Source organism: Euprymna scolopes, chromosome 40 (assembly GCF_053919585.1).
Source record: "Euprymna scolopes isolate OS-2025 chromosome 40, ASM5391958v1, whole genome shotgun sequence".
NCBI lineage: Eukaryota > Metazoa > Mollusca > Cephalopoda > Sepiida > Sepiolidae > Euprymna > Euprymna scolopes.
The window spans coordinates 3,777,562-3,804,982 of record NC_136521.1 but is presented as its reverse complement, the minus strand read 5'-3'; the positions used below and the strand labels follow the sequence as shown (position 1 = coordinate 3,804,982).

The following is a 27,421-nucleotide window of genomic DNA, read 5'->3' as shown; positions in this document are numbered from 1 at the left end:
CTTTTTCTCTCAACTTCCCCTGAGCTATGTTCATGTTCCGTTCATTCTCCTCTAGGATCCTCCGACCACTCCGTCGTATCAGTTAAGATAAAAACGAAATGTAAGAAGCCCCCAGACGTACCCCTCCACCGTACTGTATACCGATACTCTATGGCTGACTGGGATAGCTTCCATAAATTCATATCTGATTTACCTCTGCACTCCATGTTTAAAAAGGAAGTGTCCTCTATAGTATCAGATCTGACCGAATGGTTAATTGTAGGCATAAACCAATTCATACCATCTAAAAAATTCCAACAAAAACCTAACAGCCAGCCATGGTTCTCCCCAGAATACGCTGCTGCTATCGCGCACAGAAATCACTTTTTCCATAACTACCAACGTAATAGATGCACTGAGACTAAAGCTGCTTTCAGGTCTGCCAGCAACTACTGTAAAAGAGTAATAAAAAATGCAAGAGAGCTATATGCCCAGTCTGTTAAATCCAAGGTAGCTGATCAGCGGCTTGGATCCCACCAGTTTTGGCAAATAACAAATAGGATCCTGAACAGAAGTGTGCGTTCTATCCCAACCATTATCAATGGACCAGAGGTCATCTCGTCAGCATCAGACAAGGCCAAACTATTTGCAAAGAACTTTGCAGCTAATTCTACCCTATGCGACGAAGGCCATCAACTCCCCATATTTCCTCCTATAACACAGAACAAGCTAGGTAGCATACAAATATCCGTGCATGAGGTCGGCAAGCTAATAAAGAACCTAGATTCCAGTAAAGCAACTGGCCCAGATGGCATCCCAATTATAGTGCTAAAAAAGCTTCAACCAGAACTTGCTCCCATACTTACGAAACTATTTAAGCGCTGCCTTAGGGAGAAGTGCTTTCCGTCTCCCTGGAAGACCTCATCAGTTTGCCCTGTATTTAAGAATTCAGGTGATAAGTCATCTCCTTCTCAATACAGACTTATAAGTCTCCTGTGTGTTATGAGTAAGTTGCTGGAATCCATATTAAATAGAGAAATAGTCAACCACCTCAGCAGGAATAACTTTCTTAGTGACACGCAATATGGTTTCCGCTCTGCAAGATCTACCGCAGATGTGCTGACGGTTATATCCCACAGGATTAGTGAATCTCTTCACAAAGGCTTCCTTTCTAGGGCAATTGCTCTTGACATATCAAAGGCCTTCGACAAGGTATGGCATAAGCGTCTACTTCAAAAGATTTCCAGCTACGGTATAACTGGAAATGTTTTCTCAATCATTAAATCATTTCTCTCCGATAGGCTCATAAGAGTAGTGGTAGATGGACAAAAATCAGAGGCCTGCAATATAAATGCTGGAGTCCCTCAGGGGTCAATCCTGGGCCCAACTCTCTTCCTGATCTACATCAATGACCTCCCTAAACACATACTTAAATCATTTGTTGACATCTATGCTGATGACACAACCATCTACGGCAACACATGAAAGGCTGTAAATGACAAAGTTCTCTCTGATTCTCTCTCCTCTGATCTCGAGCGCGTGGTTCAGTGGGGGAAGACGTGGCTGGTTACCTTTAATGCATCCAAAACCAAACTCCTATCCTTACATCATCAACGCTCTGATCCCCAGCTGGCATCAATTGTGATGGATGGCTCTCGTCTGGGTGAGGCCCTGTGTTTTGACAAGCTTCTGGGTTTGACCTTTACACCTGATCTGAAATGGAACACGTACATCAAGTCTGTTGCCAAGGTCGCTGGAAAGATGGTGGGATCCTTCTACCGCTCCAGAAGATATCTCACTACTGATGCAATTCTCTATCTATATAAAAGCCAAGTACGTCCAAGGATGGAATACTGTTGCCATATCTGGGCAGGAGCTGCTAAAACAGCCTATCCTGCCTTGACAGAGTACAAAATAGACTTTGTGGCTTAGTGGGGGATGCCCTTTTCTCTACCCTGCAACCTCTCTTCCACAGAAGAGACGTTGCGAGCCTGTCTTTGTTTTATCGTTATTTCCATGGCAGATGCTCGTCTGAACTCCAATCTCTGGTCCCCCCCTCGCCAATCTTTCACGAAAAACACCCATCTAGCTGAATCCACTGTCAAAAGTTTCCCCCACTCTATATCTGTGCCTAAATCAAAACGCGGATTCCATGAACAAAGCTTCTTTCTTAGAACTGCACGCCTGTGGAACTCTGTTCCGTCTGCCTGCTTCCCTCCGGACTACAACTTGGATGTCTTCAAGTCCAATGTTAACAAATTCCTAATGAACCGCCCCCTTAAGTAAACACTTCATCAAATCTCCACACTAACGTAATGTACTTGCAATAACCCTTATCCCTGAGTGGCTTCCGGGCCTTGATAAGTGGTGATCACTGTGTAAAAAAAACAAAAAAAAACAAACAAAAAAAAAAAACTCCCAGTATTTTTTTTACACCTCATATACAGGTTAAAAATCAAATCAAAAGGGCGAAATAAACTGTTTATCAAGTTTTAAGTCTGTAGACAAACTACTGAGAGAGGAGTTTGGTTGAGAAGTTTCACACACACATAGACAAGGTCAATGTATATATATATATATATATATATATATATATATATATATATATTAAGCTGAATGTTTGTGTGTGTGTGTGTCTGATCACGAATAGGCTCCTATATGGTTGACTATTTAAAAAAAACTGATTACATATAATGATAGAAGATGTATCGAGACACAGGAATGAGTATGTTTGATCTGTTAGAACGGTGGTTCATTAAAATTGTTGTGCCTGCGTTCGCGCCTGTCCACAAAATATGGAAATAAAAAATTTAAAAATTAAAAAAAAAAAAAAAAAAAGTTTACAAGTGTTTTTGATATAGATGTACATAATAATACTTTGATAAGTATGTTTTAACTTTAATAGGGATGGCCTAATAAAATTGTGGGGTCTGCGTTCGCGCCTGGCCTCCATAGAATGGAAATAGGCACACACTTTAATAAAGACTTTTCATATCTATCTGCGTAAGTATACTTTGATAACTATGTTTCAGTTTGAAGAAATATGGTATAATAAAATTATGGGGTATTCGTTCGCACCTTACCCCAATAGAATGGAAATATGTCACAAAGTTTAACAAGGTTTTTTAATATAGATCCACAGAATATTGTGATAAGTGTTTCAGTGTGAACAGGTATGGTATAATAAATTATGGGTTTTATCGAATCTATTTTATTTTTACTTTCATCATATTTTGCTTTGGTTTTGATACCTCTAAATTCGAAGCTATCTCTTTACAACCCATCCTTTTCATAACCTATCATACTTTCATAAATCAGAGTCCATTTTCTGTAGGCTGCTTTTGAATCCAGTCAACGACGGGTATTTTTGCTAGTATATATATATATATATATATATATATATATATATATATATATATATATATATATATATATATATATATTTCAACGGTTTTCTTTTTCTTTTTCATTTCGACCCTTTTTGTGATCAAGAGCGGAGGTCCGCTTGAAATATAAAAAAATAACAATAAAAATATTAAATACAAAAAGTAACATCGTTTTTCATGCTTCAAAAAACCCTCATAACCTTTACGTCTCGCCTTGATGGAGAGGAAACTAAAACTTTCTTCTATGCAAGTGGATACTTGATTCCAAATATTTCTCATATATATCTCTCCCATCTTTTGGAAATAAGGTACGATTATGAATATCTCGAGTATCAAATAATCCTTCTTTTGTTTTCATACGTAAAGTAAATTTCACAGTGCACTGTGAAATTTACTTTATGTATGAAAACAAAAGAAGTGAGCTATAACATATGAGAAATATTTGGAATCAAGTTTCCCATTGCTGTTATCCAAGATCATTTGAAACCATAGCAGCGAGTCTTTGACTTCCCTCCATCAAGGCCAGAGATTTTTGGGAAATATCAGATATTTTGTAATTCATATGCAAAACAAGGAAAACAAAATACTATGCTTGAAACATTTGTAAAAGTTGCAGTATCTTTCCATCCTCCAAAAATCATGTAAAATTATAACTATAATAGGTTTCGAGTGTGCTGAAAACGAAAATAAAGTTTAAAATTCCAGGAAACGAGTACTTTTTAAGATAAGAAGAAATCATAGTTTTAAAAAGTGGGGCATCACTTTACTATATTAATTTAACGTAAAATGAAAATCCCCTTTATAACCACTTTTTTGGGGGTGGGTGGGCGTCTGTTATTTTTTAGGGGTGATGTTTATTTGGTAATTGACGCTTGATAGACCAACACAAAACCTACATTAAAACTTGTTTTATATACGTTTTCGGGTGTGCTGAAAACGAATATCGCATTTAATTTTTTCAGTAAATAATTATTTTTCCGGGTATTAAGAAATATAATTCTTTATGTTATAAGAAGTGGCCATTGTTGTGCACGCAAAAAATACTTGTTTGCAGAACATTTAAATGCGATATTCGTTTTCAGCACACCCGAAAACCTATGGAAAACAATTTTTTAATGCAGGGTTTGTGTTTGTCTACCAGTCCATTAAAAACACCACCCATAAAAAAGAAAATAACAGCCACAAAAAGGTGCCCATGAAGTGTTTGCTCATTGTTAAATTGATATAGAAAATTGATCTTCCACTTTTTTAAATAATAATGTGCGATCTTAAGGACAAATGTCACATAGCCTACAACACAATTCTAGTCATTAGCTTTCAAACGAGCCTTTATTTGTTAAATTCTGATCAATAATCGCCGAGATTTCGAACTTATAAAATTGTTAAAAATGGTGGTATATCTAAATATGAATGTATCTATACTCGTAGCCAAATTGAATATTGAATTTTTGAAGATTATAATTGTATTCTTTGGCGGCCATCTTTGTTACGCGCGTAGATTTGTTTATCGCGCGCGCGCACGCTCGTAATACAGACGGCCGCATGGTGAAAATTTTATGACAATTGGTGAAAAATAACCTATATTTTTAAGCCAATAAAATATGCAAAAAATTGCCTACATTTGTATACATAGTGTCCTGGTTCGGTTGTGATGCTTCTGTTTTGTCTTCTACATTTGTCGGTTTTACTGGTTCGATTTTTTCTCCTAAGATGTCGGTTTTGCTGCTTCAATTATCTGCCCTGTAGCTTTCCCAGGCCACTAATACATATATTTATGCAGCATTTTCTCTTAAGCATTTCTTATGAAATAGAATAGACGTTTTTTGTTTATTATTTTTCTTTATTTATTTTCCGAGTTTGGTAAGTACTCGGTCTTCCGACAAATATGGCGATTACATCAGCCAGTTCCTGCCATAAGGGAAGACCATTATTCGGAAGTTAGAAAGGATAAAAATAAATTAATAGAAAAAAATCTTATATATATATATGTGTGTGTGTGTGTGTGTGTGTGTGTGTGTGTGTGTATAGTTATCCACTGTTATGGTGTTAAATTCGTAATAAAAACGAAAGGAACACAGGACTTTTAGAAAAAACATGTATTCACATATATTACAGGCAAATTAGGTTGAGCAATATCATTCCTCAACTGTAGGGCGTTTGCACACGACCTCCTTGGCCGCGTGGACTCTGGGCACCGGTACTCGTTACCGGAAGTGACGTCACCAAAGGAAGTGACGTCATGGGATAGTTCATTAATTCCATGGAGGGGCGTCTCCCAAGCTGTCAGTACCTCTTCCTTTTAGAGTCTACCATCAATGGCTCGGTAAACTTTCTCTTACAGAGCAACCCCCGTAGTTCAGTTTTTGCTTGAGGAGGTTCAAGATCAAAAGTTTTGAGTACAATATCTATCGGCTCATCTTCCAATAGGGGACTGTCGCTACTGTCAACTGATCGACATCTTCTTAGTTGGTTCTGGTGACCTTTGTGGGTATATGTTGGTCCTTCGACTATATATACCATGTCACCGACTCTTTTCAGCTGATATTAAATGTTTACTGGGTACAGAAGTGGTCACTAGTGGCCTTGACTGTTTGGATAAGAACTTGTCTAAAACGGATCTCACTTTCCGCGCAAACATCGTTTCTGCAGATGAGACTGCTGTTGGTGTGTTCGGTTGGGTGTAATCCTATACACGTGTAGAAATTGTTGAAGTGCTTCATCTGTTGAGGTCCATTGAACCTTCTTCAGTGCTCTTTTAAGAGTGTCCACGAAGCGTTCCGCTTGCCCATTCGACTTAAGATGGTATTGGGGGAGTGGTGATATGATTAATTTGGAACGCACCACAAAAACCTTTGAACTCAGCAGACGTAAACTGGATTCCATTATCACTTACGATGCAATCGACTACACTGAAATGTGCGAACAGTTCATGTAAGAAATTTATAGTCGTTCCAGTTGTCGGTCTTCTTCACCTCAACACCTCAGGCCACTTGCTGTAACTATCGACTACGATTAAGTAATAATTGTCCTCGAGCGGACCCGCAAAATCGATGTGCACCCTAGACCATGGCTGGTCAGTTTTCGGCCAAGGTTTAAACGTAATAGGCGGTGATTTAGCCACAAAGGCACAGCCTGTGCAGGAGTCTATCCTCTCATTGATGTCCTTGTCCATATTAGGCCAGTAGACATAGCTCCTCATCAAACTCTTCATACGATCGTTTCCAGGAGTCCTGTGTGAAAATCCCGTAGAATTGTTTTTTGGAGACATTTGGGCATCACCACTCTTTCGCCATATAGTAAAACCTCATCACAAAGCGAAAATACTTCCGGAACATCGCCCTTTATGGCGATCTTATTTTTTATGTCACAGATGAAGTCATCCTTGTCTGCTTCCTTTTTAATCTCCGGTAGAGACACCGGGAGTTCTCTGATTGTGTTGCTCATCATCATTTTTATTTTTCCGTCCGTCCGAAGAGTGGCAATGATGGAATCTTCAAACGGATCCCTTTTCAATGGTATCAGCCTAGATAGGCTATCCTCATGGCTAATTTGTTTCAAAGACAAGTACTCCAGGGTGAAATCATAATTCAGTAATAATATACCCCATCTCAACAGTCTATTAGTCGTATATGTCGGTAAGCCTTTTTTGGAACCAAAAATCGTGAGTAACGGCTTATGATCCGTCTGCAATGTAAATTTTCTGCCGTGTAAATATCTATGAAACTTTGTCACATCGAATATAATACTCAAGGCTTCTTTTTCAATTTGAGAGTACTGTCTTTCGGCTGTTAGTACCGTTCTAGATGTATGTACGATCGGTTTCCTGGTACCGTCAGGCATTATATGAAGTATACAAGCTCCCACACCAAATGAGCTTGCGTCACACGCTACTATTATTCTCAACCTTAGATCATAGTGTGTCAACAAAAGATCTGAAGTTAAAATGGCGTCCTGTCTCAGGCTTTCTCTTTCTTCAGCAGTTCATTTAGTGGAGCGCGCAATTCATGCATATTCTTGATGAAGACTTGGTAGAAATTAGCCAGACCCAGAAAGTTTTGTAGTGCTTGCACGTTATTGGGAGCCGGCATGTTCTTTATGGCTTCCACCCTATCAGGATCGGGGTGTCTACTATCTTCCTCAATAATGTGACGTAAGTAACGTATCTCTTTCATCAGGAAGTCACACTTTGCTTCTTTTACTTTCAAACCAAAATTTTGAATTTTTTAAAAAACTTCATGTATGTGTTTTCGGTGCATATCTATGGATTTACTGGCTATGACATCATCCAAGTAAGCATAAGCGAAATCGAAATTATTTATTTATTTATTTAGTTTATTTTTATATATGTGTGTGTGTGTGTGTGTGTGTGTGTGTGTTGGGGAGTTGTCCCTCACCAGGGAGAAAAAAAAAATTGTTCACTTTAGAACCGACAGCAAAAAATAGAATATTTCAGAAAATTCCACTCAATGATAAAGCATGTCCTTTAATCCAAATAAAACAAAAGGGAAAACAAGAAACATTTCTCTCCCGTTAGCATAGAAAAACAAAGGCAAAAAAAAGTTTCTCTTCATTTGAAAAAATGTCCAAATTTGCATAAGAATAAATCGTAGACAAGTTTCAATTAGAATTGTCTTCGCGGTGAAATTGGGTGAACATTTTTCTCTTTTTTTTTCTTCTTTCAATAAGCAACAAAATTAATTTTTATGGCATTAACAAAAATGTGTTTCGTACATTTCTTTTCAATTTAAATATAGAGACAAAAAGATTAACTTACAATTTAGTCGAGCGCTTTGCCTTGTGTTCGTTTTTTTTTTTTGTTTTAGAATTTTGTTTTTAGAACGTAATTACCAGCCGAATTCTTAGCTTGTAAATCCGAAGTTCTTATAAAGTCAAATTTATTATATTCTTTTCCTGTTTTTGTGGAGTTAACCCGTGTGAAAGTCGAATCCGACGTCGCCAGTTGTTATGGCATTAATTGGTAATAAAACGAAAAGGAACACAGGACTTTTATGTACGAATATGTATTCACATATATTACAGGCAAAGCGGGTTGAGCAATACCATTCCTCAACTGTAGGGCGTTTGCACACGAACTCCTTTCACGAGCCAATCTCTGACTCTGGGCACCGGTACCCGTCACCGGAACTGACGTTACCAAAAGAAGTGACGTCATGAGATAGTCCATTAATCCCGTGGAGGGACGCCACCAACATCCACATACAGTATTGTTCGCTGTTTCAGAGCCCATCAGCGCGGATAGACAAGTGTGTGTGTGTGTGTGAGAGAGGGAGGGAGATAGATAGATAGATAGAGAGAGAGAGAGAGAGAGAGAGAGAGAGAGAGAGAGAAATAATAACTGACCCATCAAATTTTCGCCCCATTAGCTTCCTTCCACTTTTCGCCAAAATATTTGAGACCATAATTAACCATGCTCTAGTCCGGCACCTTACAGATGCCAAACTTCTGACTGACAAACAATATGGATTTAGACAAGCCCGTTCGACAGCTGACATCCTCACTGTAATCTCTGAACGTATATACCATTCACTGGACAAAGCGGGGGAGGGCAGAGCGGTAGCTCTAGATATATCTAAGGCTTTTGACAGGGTATGGCACAAGGGTCTCCTCAGGAAAATTAAATCATACGGTATCACTGGTAGAATACTTAGCATAATTAAATCCTTCTTAGATAAGAGAAAAATCCAGGTTGTCCTCGATGGTCGAACATCTAAACAGTATGATATAAATGCGGGAGTGCCTCAGGGGTCTATTCTTGGACCTCTATTGTTCCTGATATTTATTAATGACCTCCCCGACAAAACTGCCTCTGAGATGGGTATATATGCTGATGACACTACACTCTATAACAGGCATGACAGGAAAACAAATGAACACATATCTAAAGAAATGGCAAAAACACTAGAGGATGACCTCCAATCTGTAGTGGAATGGGGACATAAATGGATGGTCACATTCAATGCTGCCAAGACTAAACTGGTTTCCTTTAATAACTATAAGAAACCTTCTCTGCCACCAATAGCAATGGCCAGTGACTCCCTGTCTGAGAGTACATCTTTCAAACTGCTTGGCCTAACGTTTACAGGAAACATGAGCTGGAACAATTATATTGAAAACATTGCCAGGGCCGCTGCGAAAAGGTAGGCTCTCTCTACCGTGCTAGAAAACTACTGACACCTGAAAGTATCCTCTATCTCTATAAGTCCACCATTCGCCCATGTATGGAGTATTGTTGTCACATCTGGGCTGGTGCGTCTACTACTAGTCTCTCGCCCCTAGACAAGGTTAAAAAAAGAGTCGCCAATCTGATAGGCCCTGAACTGGCATCTAAGCGTCAGCCTCTGTCCCATCGACGAAACGTTGCATCACTCTGCTTGTTCTACAAGTATTTTAATGGTGAATGCTCTGACGAACTGCAATCACTTGTGCCCCCACGACGCAGACACCCTCGACAAACTCAACAGGCAGCTAAATCCCACCCTCATACAGTAGAGATCCCTAGATGTAAAAGATCTTTCTACTCCAGTAGTTTCTTCCCCAGAACCGCTAGACTCTGGAATTCCATTCCAGGATCCTGCTTCCCTAACTGTACTGACATGCAGAAGTTCAAGTGCAACGTGAACCGACATCTTGCTGCCCAAATCCCAACATAGTGCCCCAGTAGTTGCTGACCCTGATGGTAGCCCCCTACACCAAAGTGGCAATGTGCTTTGTTTGGGGTGAAACTGTAATAATAAAAAAAAATAAATAAAAATAAAAATAAAAAAAGAACCAAAGTACAAACTTTATTTATATTTATTTATTCAATACAAAAGTGTCTGATAATTTACCAATTACATTTTAAAATGATAGTTTAATGCATCGAATAAGGAGTTTTTTTTTTTTTTTAAATCTTTGATTTGTTGTTGTCATTTTGGCATTGTTCATTGGAATGTCCCTGTCGTATTTACCAGGTGGAGTTGCAACGGCTCTTCAGGTAACTGCAGATCTTGGGGTGGCTGGCGAATCGGTTGTAGAGAGCCATCAATTTGGGATAGCTGCTGAACATGCTCTGCATTTCTCTGTACATGTTTTCCATGCAACAATAGAACATCATGTCGCACCACATCATCTGCAAGAGAAAAACGAAAAAAATATGAGTTTGTAAAGTTATTTATTGCTAATAAAACACACACACACACGCACGCACACGCACACACACGCTCGCACACACGCACACACGCACACACGCACACACACACACACACGCACACACGCACACACGCACGCACGCACGCACACACGCGCGCACGCACAAACACACACACACCGTTTAGATTATGCAACCAGACTTTGTGGACACCCTGTATATATATATATATATATATATATATATATATATATATATGATTTTTATTATTTCAACCTCGAGTGTATCAACTCAATTCATTACAAGTTGTTCCAATAGACGGAATAAAGATTATATATTATAAAGTAACGTATCATTAGATGATTCAAGCTAAAATAAAAAAGAAAGATATTGTTTTCCATATGAATATTAAATATATATATATATAAAATAATTGTTATTAAAGAGTAAATCTATGACATCATGCACGATTACATGAGGCACGTCCACGAGAAGAACGTACGCTTTAGGGTGAGATTTCTTATTTATAAATCGCCACCATCTCTCTCTCTCTCTCTCTCTCTCTCTCTCTCTCTCTCTATATATATATATATATATATATATATATATAGATGGTGGCGATTTATATATATATATATATATATATATATATATATATATATATATATATATATATATATAGTAATTTATAAAATATATATGGCGATTAAGCTACACTGAATATTCTGCGTTTCATCCACTATAGGATTCGTCAGGCTTATGCGCGAATTCTGTGGTTGCTTCTTGTTTTTATATATGTTGAGTTAGCCAATCAGCTTTCTAGTATCCACCGCACCCCTTCCTATCAGCCAATGGGCATGCATTTTATCGAACAAAGGATCTGTTTTAGAACTAGGTTAGTGGTTTAAGGTAGACGTTTTCCTTTTTTTTATATATAAATATACCTATGTGTACACACATACATGCACATATATACATATATATACATATATGTGTGATCGTTTATGTATATTCATGTTTATTTAATTTATTTATTTGTTTTTTTTCTATTGTTATTGTTAGTTTTAAAGCTATTTTGTATCGCTATCCTAGAGTAAGTTTTATTTTGTGAACACAGTTGTTTGCTATTTCTCGTCTACAGTTTAATAGATTTTGTGTTTTTTTAAAGTACAGGATAGCAAATTTTTCATGGAGGCATAATTTACATGGGTCGTCTAAATGTCTGCATGTGGTAGTTTGTCTCATTGTTTTCCATTCGACTACCGGCGAATGTCCGCTTTCTTTCAGTTCCCAGTATTTATTCGCTAGTGTTGTTTTTATACGGTGTTTTTTTTTTTAAAACAACAGTGAGTTCAATAAGTATCCGATACAAAGCAAAAAGGATTATTTTTATTACACGAAACAAAAGCAATGAAATGCTATTTTAATCTGATTTTGTATAATTTTATCATACAAAAATACGTTAGAATAACACTTCATTTTTTTCTGTGTAATAAAAAAAATCAACTTTTTTGCTTTGTATCGGATACTTATTACACCCACTGTATATATCAAATCTAGCCTGAAGCTTGTATGTTTTGCCAAGGTTTCAAACTTACCTGGTCACCCATGAAGAATTGGCTGCCACCATTGCGCATGCTCAGGGTCCTCTCCATGAAGGGCATCACGCGGTTGAAGGTGTTCATGTATCTCCACTTCATGTAGTTCTGGAATAAAACAATGCATAAACAATTAACATTGCTGACACAAAGGCATCGTCATGGATCATGTATGTTAAATCATTTTTGTACTAATGGTTCGGTATCTTCAAAGGCCAAAAGTCAATTGACAATAAAACTTAATCGTGTGACCTTGGGGAAGGGTCATTAAGAAATACCCGGGTTAGGTAGATTGAATATATTGTACAAAGAATGTAAATACAAAGAAACGTTGTTAGTTAGACAAAATGTAGTATAATCACGTTGAATCACCGGTTCTCGTCAGATCCTCGAAGTTAAGAAACGTTGAACGAAGAGGGTGATCATTTATGAATCCTAAGCGCTGTATGTACTATTTGTTTATCTCGGTATTGCTTCCAGTCACCCTGAATCTTGATTTGCTACTGGTATATACAACGACAGCTCAGGAGAGGTGTAGTTAAAGTATGCGCAAGCGCCCTTATATTGGGTATCCATAATCTGTCTAGATTGAAGGAACCTATTAGTATGAGTGAATAGGTAAGCCCCTATAGCACTTATTATAAGGTTTACAATGAATGATCAACAATGTTGTGAGAAGATTGCAAACAATAAAATATTAAAGGATTGTAAACCATGAATTATATATAAAACGTTATGAGAGATATGGTTTGTTATTGAACACGGAAACGACCATAATAGCGTGTTAACAGCTGGTAAGTTCCTGGAAAGAAACTCTGTCCATGCAAGTTCTGCTTTATTTTAGATAATAAGAGGAAGAAAATGAGTTCTTTTATGGTATTGGAAATAAGAAGTAATACCGATAGACTAGGAAAATACTAGTAACATCTCGCCTGTAAGAAAGTAGCTCCAGAGAAGAGAGCAGTTCCCACTAGATTACGAAGTCGGCTTTGTCCTTTTTCAAAACTGAGGTTTACGATCGAGCCGAATATATCTACGGCGGGAAATAATGAGTTCCACTAGGCATTAAATAGAGTTACCTCCCCTTACTTAATTTATTTTACGAGGTGAATTTTTTCTTCAATAAAATGATTTTCACGCCGCATTTAAGCTAATGCGTTATTTGGATTCTTCGAACTCCTGTTCTCATCGACCTATTTCAGGTGGATATTGTCGAACTCGGGAATCAGCACGAAATTTCGAACAGTATCCTTTATTTAATCTACAGGGAAAATAAACTGTCGTTCCGCCAGCCATGATTAAGTAGAAACCCCAAGTAATTCGCTATTATATTTTTGAGTGTCGCTTGCACTTAGGGTTGAGTATAACTTATGATTAAATTTTACCAAGTACTTTATCCACGACACCAGCGGTACTTGCGGACAACTATAGTATGAATTTTAAGTTTGGTTTAGTTCGATTGTTTTACGGCATATCAATCCTTTTCGGGTTATTTAATGCCGAATCTAGTTATTTTGAATATAATAGAAATGTTGCATTCAGTTATTTTGTAGGTTTTTATCCTTCAAGCTTATATAGTGGATTTTATCGTTTTTGTTCCCTGCCCTGCAGAACATGATTGAGTTTATCAATGGGAAAGGAAAAAGGGTTACAGTATTAATGTTTGGTACATTTGAAGTTAGGAAACCAGTCAGAAAGTGGGGGGAGACAGAAAGAGAAAGGGGAAATGGGAAGAAGGAAAAAGGGTGAGAGGGTAAGGGTTAGGGTTAGTGTTAGGGTTAGGGTGGTTGTTGTTTTTGGTTTTCGTTTTGCAGAACACAATTAAGTTTTGCAAAAAAAAAAAAGAAGAAAAACAAAAAACATCAATGTTAGATGCATTTCGTCTCAGGAAGCCGATACCCTCAGACAGCCTGATCTGATAGCACCAGGAGAGAGATTTTAAGCCTGTGTCGAGACGGCAGTGTTTTGTAAACGAGATAAACTAAGAGACTTTTAAAACGAGAAGCAATGCCTTATTTTGTAAGAACTATGAACAAACTCATTTCATTTCAACTGAAAAAGCCGGGTCGATCTTCTTTCCTTTTTTTGTTTTTCTTTGCAACTGTCTCAGATACAACGTGCTGGGCCCGAATGTTAAAATGTAACGACACCGTTGAAGAAGAGTAACAAGCTTCGTTACATTAATATCTGGTGTCTGACTCAGTGATAGATCATCTTGCAGTACGGTTTCGAATCTCGCTAAGTCAACAACACCGATCATTTGTGGAGGCAACGAAACATGTGTCTGTGGATAATTATATTTTATATTCGAAATTGTGCATATATTTCTGTAAATACAAAATTACTTACATCGTAGTTGCTGCAGTTTCCCTCTCCACCAAAACCGTAGTCATTCATGTTGTACTGTGGACAGAAAAAAAGAAGGAAAAAAATGAGTTTGCTTTACAAATTTTAATCCATTAAAAAAAATTCGGTTTATAAACACAAAATAAGAGTGACTGAATTATTAGACCAGAGACAAAATATTTATAAGCTTACAAATGATATAATCGATATCGATCAGTAGAAATAAATAAATATATAGCTACTAGCAGGGAGACCCCACGTTGCCCGGGATTAAATGAAAGTCAACAAAGATTTCACACTTTCAATACTTTTGTTGTGATCAAAATCGGTGAAATCATCCATTTTCAATCAAATCAATTAATTGCCTACTCTAGTCGGAGACCCCCCCAGTGCACCTACGGTGAGATTCAGATACCTCCCCGCAGTGACTTAGCTCCCAATACATTGTAGTTTACATTGCACTGTAGACAACCTTCTATTGATTTTATAAAACTATTTTTGTATAATGGTTTGAATTTAAGATTAAAATGAAAAATGTGCCCTTAACAGAAAACAATCATTTCGAACGCGCCCCTGTTATATCAAAGAACATACTGTTGATTTTATACGCCGCAATTGTTGAAGCTAAAAGTAATATACAAGCGGCGTTCCAAAGGTAATACTTTTAATTTTTATCAGAGAAGATTGCAAATTGCATTGTTATGATGACTGATCTTATGCATTCATGATCTGAAATTTTTATTTCTCTGCTGAAGATATTGACTATATGAGATTATAAGAAGGCAAACCCTGTCATGGACGTGCGTCAAAAGCAGATATGCGTCATTGAATTCCTGGATTAAGAATTGTGGTGACTATGTCGAAAAATAAATTCAAGTCTCCCGTTTGAATGGTATCATTCCCGTCTTCGTAGTTCTTCAACTTTTTTAGTGCAAAAATATAGCAATACAACAACTGTACATAAAATATAAATATATTTTTTATTTCAAAAATTCATATGAAATTGTAACAAGTAAAAACAATCTATACTTTTTTTTGTGTATTGCTATTCATATGAAGGCTTTGGTAGGGTGTATTCCAATTCCTGCAGTAGCTGTTCATAAAAAAAAAATGGCCAGTCATCTCATAGATGCATAGCAATAACATACTAAATTTTCATGAGTCTATGAAAATTTTAAATGCCTGTACAAAAAAGTCTGGGAACTTATTAAAGCCACCTCGTACATATATCTATACTCCTATAGACTTTGGATTTTTGTGTATTGATATTCATATTAAAACCCCTTTTTTCTATTTATTTAAAAGGAAATACAATTTTCTTATATATGGATCATGGAATTGCATTCATCTGCAAAAGATCTAGCTAATTTGCATATTCTTTTAAACATTCATTTTAATTAATTCTCTATTAGTTTTTTTCGGTTTTCTTATGAGGTGATCATCTTTAGTTAACTATTACGTGTAATTATATTCAAGCAGATATTGTACATGATTTATACTTGCGTAATATTTGCGTAAAAAGGTTATAGTAAGCACAAAACTCCTTTCTGTATATATTTATGCATGTGTATATATTTTTGTTTAAAAATTTTACCTATCAAACTCCTCTGTCAGTTTTTAGTCAAACTAAGCTGGGGAAAATCAGTGCAAAAGTGTGAAAATTAAAAAAAATAAAATTTACCAGGTGATGGTCGAACGACAGCATTACGAGTATGCATGCATAACGTAATAGCTATTGAGACATGTTTTAATTTTTAGCTTTGCTGCAAACATGTCTTCATAGCTCAGGCATTAACGTCAAAGGAAAAAGTAAATCGTAGGCTAAACATTTTGATTTCGATTCTCAGTGGTATCGCACAAGTAATTTTTAAAAAACTTTTCGAATCATTACTATATATTGGGTCCAATATAATCTATATATATAAAAGCGAAAATGTGTGTATGTTTGTATGTATTTTTGTGTGTTTGTATGTCTCGCAAAAACTTTCGACATAAGCCACGGATTTTCGCTAGATAGGTATCATTTTAAAGCTCGAAACTTCGCCCGACAAATATAAAAAAATTGGCCAAAAACATTAATTCCTTCACCCTAAAATCACCAGTTTTGTACAGGGACGGTGTAGCAAAAAATCGTTCCTTCATTTTCCCGTTTCCACGACTACTGCGACCATGACGTCATGTTTGACCTAGAAAACGATCACGTAAGTTTAACGTGCTGGTTTTTTAAACGTTTTATTTTGCCAGGCTTAGTTGTTCGTGTCTTTGGCGTACGCGTAACGTGTCGAGCTTTTTTTTTTCGCTTTAGCCTCGAGGCTTCGGGTTCAAGCCCACCTTCCGATCAAAACTTTTTTTTCTTTTACACCTCTAAACACCGGGGCTTTTCTTTCGCTTATTCTTTAGTGAACCCCCCACACAACGTTGTTATCTTAAGATTGCACGTTCTTTTTTCTGATTTTTTTTCGCTGTTTTTTTTGTTTGTTTTGGTTTTTCCGATTTTTTAAATACGGTTATTACTTACTCCCCGCCGCATACACACACCTACAAACACCCGGGCAACGCCAGGTACCCCCCGCTAGTATAATACAATAATAATAAATACGAAACCTGCATTAATCAAACCACATCTCTCCTGAATCGGCACTGTTTGAGTCCAGTAGCAAGGAGAAGACCAGGACGACTGGAAACAATGCCGAGATAAGCAGAGAGCACATACAGCACCTGAAAGCCCCAAATGGTCACCCATTGAGTACTGACCAGGTTCAACGCTGTTTAACTTCGGTGATCCACCGGGAACCGGCGTGTCAACGTGATTATGCCGTATATATAGAGTATTCAGACATGTGGAAACGTTTTGAATCCGTTTTCATTCGGAAAATAGGGCTGCTAAGGAGTCAAAATCAGCAAATTTGTACGTGGTGGGGGTCATCGGATTTTTATGTGCTTGTCAACTGTTTCACAACTGCGCATGCGCGGTTGAGAAACATTAAAAAATTTTCTTTTTTATTACATATTTTATCACCCCAAACAAGGCACATCGCCACTTTGGTGTAGGGGGCTACTATCAGGGGCAAAATCTACTGGGGTACTATGTAGGGATTTGGGCAGCAAGATGTCGGTTCACGTTGCACTTGAACTTCTGCACGTTAGTACAGTTAGGGAAGCAGGGACCTGGAATGAAATTCCAAAGTCTAGCGGTTCTGGGGAAGAAACTACTGGAGTAGAAAGATCTTTTACATCTAGAGATCTCTACAGTGTGGGGGCGGAATTTAGCAGCCTGTCGGGTTTGTCGAGGGTGTCCACGTCGTGGGGGTACACATGACAGCTTCTTTGTGGTAAGTATGAGATATTTAGAAAAATAGAAAATGTGGCAGTATAAAGTTATTAATTAAATTATTTTGTGTTAGTTTTATATGTGTAGTTCATTCAAATATTAATTAAACTCACCCTGAAGCGTCCGTTCCTCCAGTGGAAGTACCTCATGTAATCGTGCATGATTTCATAGAAGCAATCGCTGATGTAGTCACACCTGAACATGTCCATGGGGCTCTTGGGGTAGAAATCTGTTGATATGAAATCAATATAGTTACTATCAAAAATCAATACCATTTTAAATCGCAATTTAATTTTAAAAAATTACTCAGCGTTCGTTATAATGAATTTGTGTTAAAGATTTGCTCTAAAAAGCTTTATTTTTAATATTGTATTAATCTTAAGAAAATAGCCGAACTAGTTTACTATGGTCATATAAGATACTCACTGTATTCGCGGGCCAAGTACCTGCAAATGGCCATGGTCTCAGGCATCATATCGCCATTGTCCATCTGCATACAGGGGAGGTAGTTGCAAGGAAAATCTGAAAAATAAAGATAAATAATAATAATAATAGAGCTACGATGTATTTTCAAACTTTTTTTTACATGGAATTCCCCACTTATCAAGGCCTGGAGGCCACTCGGGGATAAGGGTTATTGCGTGTACAGTATCAATGGGATAGTGTCGTAGTAATCGTTAGTATTGGAGATTTGATAAAGTGTCTTACTTAAGGGGGCGGTTCATCAGGAACTTGTTTATGTTGGACTTGAAGACATCCAAGTTGTAGTCAGGTGGGAAACAGGTAGACGGAAGAGAGTTCCACAGGCGTGCACTTCTAAGAAAGAAGCTTTGTTCATAGAATCTACGTTTTGATTTAGGCACAGATAAAGAGTGGGGGAAAATTACTAACAGTGGTTTCAGGTTTTAATACAAATAAATCTTGATTATATATGAATCGGATAATATTGTCGGCAAATTCAGCCTTGATTTTTAATCATTTGTTAGCAAGAATACCCGACGTTGCCCGGGATTGGATGATGATCAATGAATGTTTCTCACTTCCAATTGTCCGCGAAATCAATGAAATCTAATGATTGCCTGCTTTAGTCGCGGATCCAGTGACATAGTTTACAATAGATTGTAGTCTACGTTGCACTGTAGAGAAACTATTTTTGATTAAATGAAATATTTTTATATATAGTATCTTGAATTAAACTTTAAAAAGCAAAAGTCAAGTATCATGCTTGAATTGTGCTCTAAACAGAAACATTTATTACAGACGCTATCATGTCTTTAATTTTATACGTCGAGTCTTTCTGTTTGTGCGGTGATAAAACTTCTCAAATGAAATGGTAAAAATAGGACTGCTCATTTTTCAACTGTTTTTTTTATTATCAATTTTCAATACTTATCGGAGGAATTCCGATACAAAACCTGTCTCAGAATACTCTCAGAATTATAAAGTACATCTGTGAAATAGAAAATAAATAGGTCCAACCGTTTTGGAGTTCATAGGGAATGAACACACACTGTCACCGACACACAGACACACAGACAAAGTACCTTTTGTATATGAGTAGAGATATATGTATGTATAAGTCTAAGGGTGAGGTAACCCTGACAGAAACCCTCAGAGGTGTTTAGGCCCTATAAGCTGCGGCATATATGACCCACCGGCGTGTGGAATATGCTCTGGTACCCAGCAACTTAAGTCCCAATCATGGATCAAATGGCATGATGGGTGGAGAGGGCTCCATAATCTGTGGTGAAGGCAACCTCTCTAGGAGAAGAAAAACCCTGATATAAAACCTGCGGCGACTGCTGCATCCAATGATGTTGACTTGCTCTTCTTTTTGGTTCAATGTGGCAGTTGCTTAGAGATTGGGATTGTCTCGTTGTAAAGTCTTTCCTCATTATAAAAAGCTTCAAGCACAGGCATTACTTGATATGTAATGGAATACACAGTTTACCATCAGTGTGTATCTCGATAACAAAAAGGCTGGCTGTAGCCTAAAGCGGCAAACGGACACTCAATGAGGACTGATGCGGATATGGGCATCAATGGAAATCAAGGCTCTGGAACATCCAAGGTTTGGACCGGCAGATGTTCAGGGCACCACAACCTGGACCCGGTCATCAGCAGATGTGCAGGACTGTAGAAGGTTCATAGAAGTGACCGCCCGACACGTGCTGCTAGTGGCGCTCATGTCTGCTTCATTTGAGCCAAAGATATATTAAGTAATGGCAATACTTGAGAACGAGTTTGCTGCCATCTATATAAAAGCGAAAATGTATGTATGTTTGTATGTGTGTTCGCTTTTTCTGTATGTCTACAAAAGGCTTTTTTCAGAGAAGCGGTCGGTTGCCTAACAACTTTTTAAAACTTTTTATATCCCATATAAATCGTAATATCTCACAGTTAACAACGAAGCTCGTCTGTCTATTTAATTTGCTCGTCTTTGGGAAGATAAATATTCAACATTTGTCGCTCGCCGCATGTGGGTTAGTCTTTTTCCTATAACATCTTGAGAAGCGTGTCCGCAGTAAATGAAGTACTATCCCGCAGTGAAACTTGACCTCATTAACTCATTTAAACGGGCACCTGCCAAATCCAAGTAATTAAATAAATTCAAACGTGTTTCCATTAGCATCTCGCGGTGGGGCGACGGTTAACGTCGCACGTTCTTTTTTCACACTGTAATTTACAACTTTGCCTCAACGTTTCGGGTTCGATCCTCATACTTACCTACCAAAACATTTTTTTAACCCCCCTCCGGAGTTTCCACACACACCTCCAAACACCCGGGCAACGCCGGGTACCCTTTGTTAGTCATATATGTATCCAAGATAAAGGAAGAGACGGACACAACACGATAATACAGGGTGAATATTTATTGTTAACGTAAAATGGGTTATCAGTCGATTTTTAATGAAAACCTAGTTGTAGGTAAATTAATTATTTTTGTCCGCCGCTATTACTAAACAGACATCTTAAAAAGAAACAAATCATTATTTAAAGAGGAATAAAAAAAATAGCATTAATAAAAAAAGAACCTTTAGATGCGTGAATGCACACAACCTCTAATAAAAGATTAATTTGCAAGACAAATGCATGGAATAATTAATTATTTTTTTTTTTTACACAATGATCACCACTTATCAAGGCCCGGAAGCCACTCAGGGATAAGGGTTATTGCAAGTACATTACGTTAGTGTGGAGATTTGATGAAGTGTTTACTTAAGGGGGCGGTTCATTAGGAATTTGTTAACATTGGACTTGAAGACATCCAAGTTATAGTCCGGTGGGAAGCAGGCAGACGGAACAGAGTTCCACAGGTGTGCAGTTCTAAGAAAGAAGCTTTGTTCATGGAATCCGCGTTTTGATTTAGGCACAGATAAACAGTGGGGGAAATTTTTCACAGTGGATTCAGCTAGACGGGTGTTTTTCGTGAAAGATTGGCGAGGGGGACCAGAGATTGGAGTTCAGACGAGCACCTGCCATGGAAATAACGATTTCGAAAGAAGAGCGACTGTGTCCGAGGCGAAAGAAAAGAAAAGGAATAAAAAGTTCTACGATGTTCTCGTGTCAGGAGGCAGAATCTTGAAATATCTCCAGGTTGTCCAGTGGAGATCTCCCGTGAAGCAGTCGCAACCCGGGGGTATTCAGTGGACAGAGAGCGAGAGGAGGGTGGTCTGTCTTCTTTGATGGTCTGAGCTCCTCTGCTGGTTGCTGACTAGTTCCTGACAGGACTAATTAGTTCCTTAAAGAACATATAGGATTAAGGCACCCCACTAGCTGACTGATCAGACCGCGGCCACATCAGTCAGCAAGGTGGCATTAGTCCACAAGAGAACATAGTACGTTAGGATGACTGCTACAATTCCTTACCATTCTTGCAACGATCCCACTCTGAGAATGCATATCTCCTTTCCATGCATTGGACGCCAGCCATGGCTATCATTTCTATGAAAATATTAAGGATATCATTTACAAGTGCTGGTCCCACAGCTCAGTGAATAGAACTGTTTATTATTATATAAGGTTTGATTGCTGGCTTGGGATGCTGCGAGTTTAGCCGGGCTTAAGAGCAGCGATACAGCGTAACAGTCTGTCATTTGATAACTATTCACACACACACACACACACACACACACACACACACACACATACATACCCACACACACTCTCTCTCTCTTTCTCTCTCTCTCTCACACACACACATATCCTTCGACCGGCAGTAATTATCACTTCCTACACTGATGATCGCATAAGCATGAAACACTAGTGTCAGGGGGAAATATTATATATATATATATTTATTTATTTATACAGACGTGTACAGGATTTGCTACACTGACATGACAATGTTTTGATCTGTAGTTATATATAACTAAGATTTCATCAGGCGAAAATGTCTGTCTTGTCTTTAGGTATTCGTTAAATGATAATAATAACTAAAATCAATAAATGATACTCATCTGAATGAATTCCAATTAAAAATAACAGGAACCGTGTCCTTAAAGGAACTGACAGAATTAATGCTATAATATTTTTTTTTAATACCCACAGAAAAATAGTTTTTCATCCTTTCAGAATAATCAGTGCAGGGTGACACGATTATTGGCGATCGAGCATAGTATCTATATATTAATACGATAGCGTGTGTGTTATTTTCTGTGTCAAGCTTACATCCGGGTCGTTTAATTATTATGTACGTCCATTTCTTGTAATAAACAATTTTACCAAGAATTCTGCAGACGTTTTGGTTTCGGTTTCCATTATAGCTGATGGCGCTCAATCATTTAATTTTTTTATAATTAATTTTGCTGAGAATTCTTCATACTTTTGGTTTCGATTTCGATTATAGCTGATGACACTTAAGTCATGTATTTTTTTTATAAATAATTTTACCAAGAATTCCTCATAAGTTTTGATTTCAGTTTGGATTATAGCTTATGGCACTTCAATAATCAATTGTTCTAAACTAATTTTATCAAGAACTCTTCATAAGTTTTGGTTTCGGTTTCGATTATAGCTGAAGGAAATTTCGATTCAAGCTGATGAACCCAAGTCATATAGATATATGTTTTATTTTTGGAATCACAACTTTATAATACATAAAAATCGATGGAACATTAATTCTATGATAGTATATACAAAATCTGCAAGAATTAAAATATCATATTTAAGCGTATTTTACGACCTGACTACGCTGGACGTCCCTGCTAGCTTGAATAAATACTTTGACAGTTTTAACAAAATAGCAACAATAATATCAGATCGTCTCCATTTACGCTGGCAACATTAATAAATTACATATGAATCAGTCCCTCCGTGAAATTTCCACAGGTCCCTCTAGTACACACACACACACACACACACACACACACACACACACACACACACACACACACATATATTATATATATATATATATATATATATATATATATGTATGAGAAAAACTCCAACAGATAGATATAAAGAGAGCGATAGATAGATAGATAGATAGATAGATAGATAGATAAATATATACTAACATATTCCCGATAATTTCAAACTACATTTTTCTCCACTTTTGTAGACTAATGAAAATTTCAAAATGAACATCTTACCATTCCTGCAACGATCCCAGTCAGAGAATTCATATCTCTTGTCCAGGTATTTGACGCCAGCCATGGCCATCATCATACGAAGGATCTCGGCACGTCCGCGGCCATTGAAGTAATGGAGGGTGTAGTTAGGCATGGTGGAGTGGTTTTCGGCTGGTGGCGTACCAAAGAAAAGGAACGAGTTGCTGATCTTCGAGTGACTGTAAGTCTTCTCTGACGAAGGACATAGAAGCCAACAGCCTTTATATATTCTCAGGTTAATCAATTTTTTAACGTTAATTAACAGGTAGACGAGGCTTACCTGTCCAAGGACACCTAACCTGGTTAGACTTAATTACCTTTGCACTTTCGCAACTTAAAGAATGCAAAGAAAATCAAAGAACGGCGCAGATGACGTAAGAATTGTTAACAGTTAAAACCAATTTTCTTTTTATGCTATTGTTTCAATCCACAATCTGTTTATTTGGCAACTGACTTTATCCGTACTTAAAGATTTATGAAACGAAAGAAAATTCGACTTCCGGTTACAATTATCGCAATCGTCGCCATTTTGAATTAATTTATTTACAATTTTTGATTGAAACAAAAGGAATGTTTCACTTATGGTTAAAATTACATTCTCTTAGTGATTTAAAATTTAACAAGAATTGCTATTTTGGCAGCCGAATTTACTTGATACTATTTGATTTGATACCCAGCGTTTCCCGGTTGTAAAATAGTATAAATATTATATTTTAATTAAGGCAGACTTCTTATTTATTATAAAGAGAAATACCTTAGGTATTAAATGTAACGTTAAATTCTTAAAAAAAAAAAATGAAGTAAAAAAGAAAATGGAAAGAAACTGAAATCAGTTTTGCTCGATTTTAAATTATCTTAAAGTTGAGGAGGCAGGAATTTATGCTAGTTAGTTTTTTACACACAGAAGTGTTAAAAGTATTGTTGAACTTGTCGATAAGAATATAAATGTGATTATTTAATTTAACTGTTGACTGTAAATATAAATATAAATATATATATATATATATATATATATATATATATATATATATATACACACACACAGACACAGACATCCCACACACACACATATATATATATATACTATTATGTCAGCTGAAAACAATCTTTAAAAAGTGCTTTCAAACCCACTTATTCTTAACATAAGGAATCTGTCATGTGAAAGATCGCAACGGAAAAACAGATAAAAATCCAATGACCCTCACATATCAATTTTTCAATTTTGTCTCCTTAAAATGCATCTAGGAGAAGGAAACTCTGATGTAAATCCTGCGGTATACTGTATACTCTATCCTGTTGCAGTCATCTGCACCGACAAAGGTTAGCAGTAATGCAATGATAGAAAAAAGTCCAATTTTGATCCAAACTAACACTTTTTTCTGATTAAACACTTTTTCACATGTCTGAATAACCTATATACTAAATGCCAAGTTTGTACATCAAAAAATTCGTTCAATATATAGGTTTAGGCTAGAGTCTGTATGTACCGCGCTAAATCGTAGAAATTTTTAGGTTGGTACCTGGGGGCGCATTAATTCACTGGGAGAGATGCACCCCCAGTCTTCGTTAAGAAATGTATCTAGGAGAAGGAAACTCTGATGTAAATCCTGCAGTATACTGTATACTCGGTCCTGTTGCAGTCATTTTCACCGACAAAGGTTAGCAGTAATGCGATGATAGAAAAAAGTCCAATTTTGATCACAATTAACACTTTTAATACAACCTTATATCACAAATGCATTTTGGAAGTTTTATCACCGCACAAGCAAAAAAAAAAAAAAAGAAAAAAAATCCAAGCCTATAAAACAATACTTCTATAAGACAGGGCTTGTTCGAAATGAATGTTTATTTTTAAAGCACAATTGAACCATGATACTTACTTGCCTTTTGTAAGTTTAACTTTAATTCGAGTGATTATGTAAAGCTAATTGCATGAAATCAACAGTTGGTTCTTTGATAAGACAGAGGCGCGTTCTAAATGAATGTTTGTGTTTAGAGCCCAACTGAACCATAATGCATGACTTTTGCATTTAAATTTTAAGTCAAGATATCATTTACAGATAATTTTATAAAATCAACAGCAGATTCTTTACAGTGCAATGTAGACTGCAGTTTATTGTGGACAAAGTCACTGCAAGGGGCGTATAAAGCTTCCTGCCGGGAGACTGCGGAGGAGGTCCCTAACTACAGCAGGCAATCAATTGATTATATAGATAGTAGAATTTCAGCCCGGCGTTGCCCGGGTGTTTGGAGGTGCATGTTGAGCAAAAAAAAAAAAAAAAAAGAAAAAAGCGGTCAATTTTTAAAAAATTTTAACGCACACACACACAAACACACACACACACACACACACACACACACACACACACACACACACACACACACACACACATGGGTGCCCGGCGTTGACCAGGTGTTTGACAGTGTATGCTGAGCAAAAAAAGAAAAAACAAACGGTCAATTTTTTAAACTTTGACCATTATTATGACCCCTTAACATTTATTGTTTTGGGCTAAAATCAAGTTATTAAGTTAGATCCATGTCTAAGGAACCTGTATCTAAAATTTCAAGCGTTTAGACACAAAATTGTCGGAGGAGTTTGGTAGAGTCCTCAAAGGTCAAATCGTTGAACTTTGAACCTTAACAGCAAAATTTCTGGCCAAAAACCGATCACATACATTTTCCCAAATCTCAGTACCCGGTATATAAAATTTCGAGTCTGTAGACTGAAAATTGACAGAGTTATTGCGTAGGGAAATGTACACACTCAGACACACAGACAGACACACGGACACGTTCACTTATATATATATATATATATATATATATAAATTCTTAATTTAATCACATAAAATTAATATACGAAAGTATAGATTTATGCGTAAACTTTAAGTATTTACTTCAAAAGTGCTCAATACGTAGGTAGAGCTAGTTAGTAATTTATAAAATATATATGGCGATTAAGCTACACTGAATATTCCGCGTGAGTCCTAGAGTGGATGAAACGCGGAATCTTCAGTGGAGCTTAATCGCCATATATATATTTTATATATATATATATATATATATATATATATATATATATATATATATATATATATATCCGCCCACAGTACTATTTCGTTGTATCGCAACTCATCAGTGCGGCTAGACATACACCTTTGTCCAGCCGTGGATCGAACCTACAACCGTCGCATTGACAGTGGACATCTCTAAATATATTGTATATATTTTTTTTACATCAACCAATTTAATAAAGATATAACGTTTGTCCCTTGAAAGTGTCTTTTATATCTTAAGTTGTCATGGCTTGGGAAAAATGCGTCCCTCTCATTAATCAACTTAAACAGATAATTAACAATTGTTAAACGAAACCTGCATTTTCTTCTTTCAGAAAGGACGGTTTGCCCGGCTCTAAACTTAGCAATACTATATATAAATGCAATTGTCAGTATGATGATGTCTACGTCCGGCGGACCAGCGTTCATTTTGAAACAAGAATTGCACATGTACCTTCAGGTTTTCGTAATAAAAATAAATTTGAAATTCTCCTCGACTCTATCCATAATAATTTAGATTCCGCAATTGGAAAACACACACACACACACACACACACACACACACACACACACACACACACACACACACACACACACACACACACACACACACACACACACACACACACACACATATAAATATATATTTATAAAGTGATGGTTGTGTAGTTCCAACGATAGAAAAAATGCATATTTAAAAGAGTGTAGCAATCAACAATTGTAGGTTTTCAGACTTTTATCATTTTTTCACATAAAATATTAAGAAAATTATATATATATATATATATATATATATATATATATATATATATATATATATTAGTCCTAGCGCGAAATCGTAGGACACAAAATGTTTTAAATAATAATAGAATTACAATAACAAAGTCTTTCGCTAGCGAGGACTACTATTGAGCGTAACCAGTTATACACTCCTTGTTAGATTTTCATCTCTATTTTTTT

General features: G+C 36.8%; 1 pseudogene; it reads right to left on the bottom strand.

The window, feature by feature from the left end:
• Nucleotides 1-10,329: 10,329 nt before the first annotated feature.
• Nucleotides 10,330-14,507, bottom strand: LOC145265299 (S-crystallin SL20-1 pseudogene; annotated as a pseudogene).
• Between the last annotated feature and the right edge of the window lie 12,914 nt (nucleotides 14,508-27,421).